This window comes from Telmatherina bonti (genome assembly GCF_933228915.1).
Source record: "Telmatherina bonti genome assembly, chromosome: 13".
Classification (NCBI taxonomy): domain Eukaryota; kingdom Metazoa; phylum Chordata; class Actinopteri; order Atheriniformes; family Telmatherinidae; genus Telmatherina; species Telmatherina bonti.
The window spans coordinates 29,636,444-29,645,103 of NC_136611.1; positions in this window are offsets into that span (position 1 = coordinate 29,636,444).

The following is an 8,660-nucleotide window of genomic DNA, read 5'->3' on the forward strand; positions in this document are numbered from 1 at the left end:
TACTGTTCAGGTGCTTTGTCCCCCTGCAGGAAGTCATTCAATCATGAGCCAATTTCATTACCACTCTCAAGCTCCAGAGCAAATAACAAATAAGAATAACATAAAAAAAATAAATAAAAAAATTAGCAGCAAAAAAAATTGCTGCAATTTGATAAACAGGAATTTTCATATTGCTCAAAAGTTAATTCAAAACTTATTAATCCGTCTCATTGTTATTGGCAAAAACACAGCAGCAAAGTAACAGACATGGTGACTCTGCAGAAGAGAGATTTTCCAGGTTTCCTGGGTTCAAGTAAATTCAAGACTGAATAGAGAAAATTCTTAAAATGAAACAAGTGAATAAATGAAACTCGTGACTTTGCTGAGGTGTTGAAACTTTTAATAAACTGCAGTAATAATACTTAGAAACCTTGTAACTTCAACTGTAAATGGTGGATGCATGCACGATTCATGGCATTTATAACACACAAGCCAAAACAGGCCTAGATATATTTAACTGAAATGTACCGTTCTTTGAGGGGACAGACAGAAGTAGGAGGTGTAGGAGCAGGACTGCTGCTTATTCATACTCTACAGTATATTTTCCTTCAGCATGTGACCCTGACTGATCCATGCTCCTGTGTTTACACCGTTCAAGGCAGCTCCAGTGATTACAATTAAGCAGCTCTTATCCCTGGACATAATCAAGGCACACCAGAATGTAGAGGGTGGGGCTAATCCTCCTGTGGCACAGAGACCCATAGCTTGTGAGTGCAAGAGGTGTGGTTCAGAGTGCGGACAGCCAGAGAGATGAGCAGACGGGCAGACGTGGTTCTGTATAGCTGGTATCAGCTGGCAGCGAACAAATAAAACATCCAGTTACAATACACTCGGCCACAATATTGAGAATAGCTCTGTGTTTGTGGGGGTTTGCAGATGTGAACATGAAGATGCAAAGCAATTTCAGTCTATTGACAAAGAAGGGGGAGCAAGTGTGAAGGAGGGCAAGTTTTGGGAATTTTCAGGAGGGGAATTCAATCAGTGTTTTATTAATGTACTGCCTGACACAGGGAGGGTGTGAGGAAGGAGAGTGGATTATCAGCGATTCAGCACTCTGCAAAGCTCAGGCCAGTTGATATTCTAATAACAACGCCAACCGAGGTCCCAGCAATCGGGTGAGGAAATGATGCTGAGAAAATCTGATTTAAAACCAATTTTGACACAACCATCATCATGCATCTAGTAGAAGAGAGTCGCCTGCACTGACCCTGCAATTTCAGCAAAGGACACTAAAACACATCGAGAGAAACATTAATCCCATGGAGAATATGACTTGTAATAATAGCAACCGAGTGTAGCCTGAAAAAACTGTCAGAGGTATTAACAGAGATGCTGGAGTTAAAGCTGAATTGGTGTGTGTGCATCTTTAACATGTATATTTGTGGTTTTAACGAATAAAATGATCTCAGGGATATTTGGAGGGTTTTTAATGATCTCATGACCCGGGAATTAATCTATGGCTTAGTGATGTGAGAATATATCTTACAAAATGACTGCACAAGAAGCTAATGACTTTCACTCATCTATGCACTTAGTTTCAGCTTAAAGAGTAAATCACTTAACTATAAGGTAATCTGAAAAAAAAAAAAAACACACAGGCAATGTAGCATGACACAGTACATCACCGCTCTAAGCTTACTCTGCTTTTCGTTTTTTTTTAATAGTAGTAGGACAACAAATTTCTCTTCCTTAACCAAAGTCGCTCAGCGTGAAAAATGGCCTTTTTGAGCCTTGATGATTCACGACTTCCCGGCCACAATATTCTTGTGTTTTAGTTATGAGAAGAAACTAAAGAAAAAGTTTATTTTAAGTCATGTTAACAGCACAGATCAGTCATCGTTGATACTGAACCAGCTTCAAATGAACCTATAAAAACTTTTAGACTGATCTGCAGACCTCCCATTACAGCATCATCGGTCATTCTATTTGATAACTAAAGGTCAAATACAAAGTGATCGTGTAAGTCTTTATAATAATAATAATAATAATAATAATAATAATAATAATAATTGGCCCTATGATGGATTGGCAACCTGTCCAGGCTATATCCTGCCTCTCGCCTAATGATTGCTGGGATAGGCTCCAGCTTCCCACAACCCTTTATTGGACTAAGCGGTTGAGAAAATGAATGAATGAATGATAATAATAAACCTATAAATTTAACCTTTTACAGAAAGTAGATAAAACCTTTCATTCTGTAGTCACACTGTGGTGACAGTCCAAACAAAGACATGAGTTATAGGCTTCGCAGGATCGGAAAAGCAGCGCAGGTGCCAAGCCAACAGAGTAGACTCAGGATGGGTGGCCGAGGGACTGTTGAGTGGGAAGGCCAGGGAGGTTGGAGGTGAATGTTAATCGCTCCAGGAGCAGGAGGCAGAGCACTGCAGGTGCTTTTCCCACAGAAGGACTATTCACTCTGGGTCCAGCTTGGCTTTCCCCTGGCCACTCACTATCACACACCACTTTAGTCCGCTCACAGTAGCAAAAACACACAGCCTCACACATAATCCATCACAAGAGAAGAACTTCTCAAACACAATCTCGATAGCAAACACAAGAAATAGCCTGTAAATTCCCTTGAAACAACTCATTTGGACTGGGATGCATTTTACTTTTAATTACCTTCAAATTCATTCGAGTCCAAACGTACGCCTCTTAACACAGCTTATTCTTTTTACTGCGCACATCAGGGCGGGAAGCACATCAATTTTGCCACAAACTGAATTGACAAATGCATTGTTATAGCTACATAATAATGCTGTAGCTCTGTAATTTCCATGCACATTCTGTAATGAAATGCTACACTGACCATGAAACTACACCACGGTGCGTGCAAAGCTGAGGTGATTAACCTAACGTTTCATCTGAATGCAGAACATTACTGGAAACAAATCGACGCTGATATGTGGAGTTACTTCAGTAGATAATTCACCTTCCACTGATGAAATTACAAACACAGCTGTAGACCCCACAAACCTATGCTCCACAGGTGTGCCTGAACACCTGAACAGTCTCCTCAGAACTGCATGTATATATATAGTGGAAGAATTTAATGATACATTACAATTCAGGCATTGCACTATTCAGCTACGTTCATACTGTAAAATCATAATATGAGCGGTCTGCAAAGGCACAATTTGTATCAGATAATTATAAAAACAGAGATTATATGAAGGTATTTAACCTTCATAATGTAATGTCGTTCCTCAGAGCTGGGAATGACATTACACTTGAATTTACTGAATTCCAGTTGCAAATCGAAAGACTAGTAAAATTTAATTATTGTATTTGCTCGACAACCAAGCTAATTAGGATTAGCAACACACTTTAATAACAGCATGTGTGTTTTGCACAATAACACAACAGCAATTCAGGCTGGATAGATCATTACTGCTGAGGATCCTCTGACTTTTGCTTGCATGTTTAAATAAATCATACCACAAGGCCCACCAGGGCACAGCCAGAGGGCTGACCGGGGGCTGCCACCCCAAGAATAGACAGTCAGACATTGTGATCTCCTTACAGCATGTACACTGGATCAAATAATAAAAATCAAGTGAAAATTTCATTTTAACAAAGGACAGCTGTACGGTGAAATGAAAAAAGATGCATCAGAGATCTCCAACTTTGGCATCAGACTCATTACACATAGAGTGAAACATTTCAAACATTTATTTCTTGAGATTTTGATGATTGCGGCTTATAGATAATGAAAACCCAAAATGAAGTGTCTCAGAAAATTAGAATATCACATAAGATCAACAAAAAAAAAGGACATTTTAAACATAAATGTCAGGCTTCTGAAAAGTATGTTCATTTCTATGCAATCAATACTTGGTCAGGCCTCCTTTTGCATGAATTACTGCATCAATGCGGCGTGGTAATGGAAGCGATCAGCGTGTGGAGCTGCTCAGGTGTAAAGGAAGCCCAGGTTGCTTTGATAGCAGCCTTCAGGTGGTCTACATAGTTGTATCTGGTGTCTCTCATCTTCCTCTTGACAATACCCCACAGATTCTCTATGGGGTTCAGATCAGGTGAGATCAGATCAAGCACAGTAACACCATGGTCATTGAAGCAGCTTTTGGTACCTTGGGCAGTGTAGGCAGGTGTCAAGTCCCGCTGGAAAATGAAATTAGAATTTCCATAAAGTCTGTCAGCATAAGGAAGCATGAAGTGCTCTAAAATGTCCTGGTAGACGGCTGTGTTGACTGTACACTTCAGAAAACACAGTGGACCAACACCAGCAGATGTCATGGCTCCCCAAATCATCACTAATGTGGAAACTTCACACTGGACTTCCAGCAACATGGATTCTGTGCCTCTCCACTCTTCCTCCAGACTCTGGGACTTTGATTTCCAAATGAAATGCAGAATTTGCTTTAATCTGAAAAACAGTCCAGTCCTTTTTCTCCTTAGCCCAGGTGAGATGTTTCTTTTGTTGTCTCTGGTTCAGGAGTGGCTTGACACGAGGAATGGGACATTTGTAGTCCATGTCTAGGATCAGTCTGTGTGTAGCGGCTCTTGATGTGCTGAGTCCAGCTTCAGTCCACTTCTTGTGAAGCTCCCCAAATTCTTGAATGGATGTTGCTTCACAATCCTCTCAAGGCTGCGGTTCTGCCTTTTGCTGGTGCACCTTTTCCTTCCACTCAACTTTCCATTAATATGCTTGGACTCAGCACTCTGTCAACAAGCAGCTGCTTTTATATTTTTCCCTCCGTGTGGAGGGTCAATGATCGTCTTCTGGACATCTGTCAAGTCAGCAGTCTTCCCCATGATTGTGAAGTCATCTGACCCAGACTGAGAGACCATTTAAAGGTTTAGGAAACCTTTGCAGGTATTTTGAGTTAATTAGTTGATGAGGGTGTGACACCATGACTTTCTAAGATTGAAGTTTTTCACAATATTCTAATTTTCTGAGACACTGCATTTTGGGTTTTCATTATCTATAAGCCGCAATCATCAAAATTTCAAGGAATAAATGTTTGAAATGTTTCAGTCTAGGTGTAATGAAACTATATAATATATGGCTTTCACATTCTGAAATGAGTGACAAAAAAATTGAACTTTTTCATAATATGCAGATTTTCTGAGATGCACTTGTAATGTCATTTTTCATCTTTATTGCTGCAGACATTTAAATATCTAAAATATAGAATGTAAGACATGAACCCGTTTTCATGAATTAACATGTCTAAATGTAAGCTATGAAAACATCGTTTAGCTTTAAAAGACTTACAAATTTGCGGTGCCCTTTCTTTAAAAAAAACGGAAAACTGACCTTTTTTTGGTATCATTTATTTGTCTGCAGTTATAAGTCAAAGTGTAGGCTATAAAAAATGCAACCACAATGTGAAATCAGTTCTAAGTTTAAATAAAAGGGACATAATTTTTTGTGCTGAAGATGTCTCCTAGACTCACCTTTAAAAAAAAACAAAGCAAACGAGATGAATGTCGACTTCAAGAGGAACAAGAGGAAACTAAACACTGTCTAACAGGGGGAGGCTGTGGAGAGATACAAGAGTTTCAGAGTTTAACTACAAAGACTAGACTGGAAATGCAATGCAGAGGCCATCTACAAGAAAGGACAGAGCAGACCCTGCTTCCTAACAAAGCTCAGATCAGACTTTATAAGTCTGTTGTAGAAAGATCAGTCAGTTTTACAGCATCTGCTGGGGTGTCAGCGTCAGTGCCAGAGTCTTAAAAATACTGGACAAATTTATCAAAAAAGCTGGGAATAACTCTGGAGCCACTGGAGCTGATTGTCCAGGAAGAAATGCTTCACAAGCTGCTGAAAATAGTTGAAGATTCCTGACTTACTTTACACAACACGGTAAAGGAACAACAGTTTGTTCAGTGAGAGACTTCATGCAAGACAGAAAGGTACCGGAGATGATTCATGCCAGAACTCCTCACTTTCCAGAACAAGGGAATAACTTCTTATCATAATTAAATATTGAGTGTTTTTAATTTAAAAAAAAAAAAAAAAATACTACAACGTTTTAGTTTTCTTCTGAGACTAAATAAAATATTTTTCTTCCCCTTTTTTTGTCACTCAGCTGTTTCAGGCCTCCAAGTGTAAATGATACACAGGTCACAATAACAGTTAAATTTTCATTATGGGTGTCTAGATACACAAAATCCCTAGACGGTGTTATATCAGTGCCCTACTGCACCTTTTTGCAACTCATTTTACAATTCAGGGCTTTGCAAAACCTCTGACGTCTTCCTCTGTACTTGGCTCAGAGATATTAATATCAGCATACTCTGACTGATCTAAGGCCTTTATCTCTAGCATCATATAAAAAAAAAAAGCTTTGCTATCCAGATTTCCTTTCATGAGTCCTTTCAAGATTCAAGGTAACATTTTTTGATGTGAGAAAAGGCAGCCATCAGCAAAAACTGACATAAACCTTATTTGTAAGCACAATGAATGAATGAATGAATTCATGTACCATAAATACAAACTTACAGTAACCTACCACTTTCTATCCAAACTGCTGTTAGAGACAGCCTACTATATATCATTCAAGCATTTTAAATCCTAATTGTTAAATAAGAATACAAAGATTAAAACTGACCTTTGAGATCCTAACATGGTGCTAAAAAAATAAACTATTAAAGCACACAGAGACCACAGATCCCTTCCAAGCAGCTCACTTCCACACATATAGTGATTTCCACCCTATGTTCTAGATCTACATTCATTTTAAATGGATGATAATGTCCCCACACGGTCTTGCTTATATTGTGGTGTTTGTTGCATGTTAATGTTTCAGTTTGTTCTTTCATAGTGGTGAAAATTTCAAAGATCCCCAATATTTTCTTCTTCTGGATCCTAGTTTCTAGAATTTTGTCAAGATCCAGATCTGAGTTTGATATCTTGTAAAACCTGGTGGAAACTTCTGCATTTTTGGCCAAGTACCCTGAACATTTATTGTGGCAGGATATGATAAGGCCCTATATTGCAATGTGAAAGAATAATTCAAACCCTAACCCACAACTTGGATCACCAACAAATTTTAATAGAATCTAAGTTTAATTTAAAAAAAAAAAAAAAAAAAAAATTCTGTGCATAAAAAGAATAAAATATCGTGAAAATCCATTCTGAATCTTTAGTGTAAAGTTGCTAAGGTGACTAATAAACACTGGCAAAAGCAAAAGCTCTGCCACTTCCTTTTCAGAGGCAAATAAATGCCGTTTTTATTGCAAGGTGAAAAACTACACAAATCCTACAGCTTTCTTCAAAAACAAAAAGTGTGCAAATATTTCCAAGTTCTCATTGTTGTGCATTAGGAAGTCTTTGGTCATCAGTTAGTTTGGGATGTGGTGATGGTTGTATAAGATGGTATATGATGGTATGTGACAAATTTAGGGAGAGCAGAACTCACAAATAAAAAGTGGAAGACAGATTATATATATATATATATATATATATATATATATATATATATATATATATATATATATATATATATTGGAAGAACATTTATAAGAACAGATAAGTAATATTTTTTTACAGTCAAAGAGATATATTTTCTTTTGGTTTACCACACTCACCCAACATTTATCAGTTTTCTGCAAAGATATTCTCATCTTATCCACTATATGCTCTCCAAATATTTTATGTTTAAATTTATCTACTTTCTGACTACAAAATATAATCTGTCAAAATGTTTGTGTGCAAACAGAATCTTTTTTGTAGGGGTGCATACAGTCCTACAACAGTCGCAAGAAGGTATTCAGAGTTAAGGAAACATGCTTATGCGTTAAGATGTCTGGCATTTTTTGCATTCACATGCACTAGATAGCACCTAACCTGTTTCTTGAAAAAAATTATCCTCTTATTTTAGAACATATAATTTTAGATAAATGATTAAGAAGAATTTTAAATTCCCCTACATGCCTATCAAAAATCCTCAGATCAAACCTGCTTTTTACAGCACATTGTAAGCTCAGTATCTCAACACTTGTGTGTGGTGTGCATTCAAATTCAAGTACAAGCTAAGACAAATTGATTGCACATGTTGAGAGTTAATTACTTTAATTGAATCCTACCACATCCTGAGGCCATTAGGGGCTAGCGGCGTGCGGGGAAAAAAGCTGACCAGGACCAATCAAAAACGAAGAATTTCGTTTGAGGCCTTAGCTCATATGTCTGTCTGGAAGCATTCCCTCCTCTCTGGTTTTTACTCACTTAGACATGAATGTAAGAGCAGTGTTAACCTGACAACTCCATCAGTCCAGCCGCCCCTTCTCCAAATAAGGTAATTACAAGAGGGAAACCGGAAGACTCTCCATGGCAACTCACTCACAAACAGGGGGGGAAACAATGGACTAGTAAGCTACGAGGATGCTGATTGACAGGTCGTTGCGGCTGCACCTCTACGCGAAGGGGCTTCATAATAATACATGAACTAGCAAAGTAAATCCCTTTTAATTGACGTATTTGGTGCAATACTGCAAAGTAAAACATCTAATACCCCGCGTGCTTCATTTTACTACATAAAAAACGCCATAATTAAGCTACAGTAATAACACAGCATGTCCGCGCGCCCTAATCAGCGTGCTCCGTCTACTCATTCCTTAGTGGGGAGAATATCTTTTAAGCTTCACGTGTATAA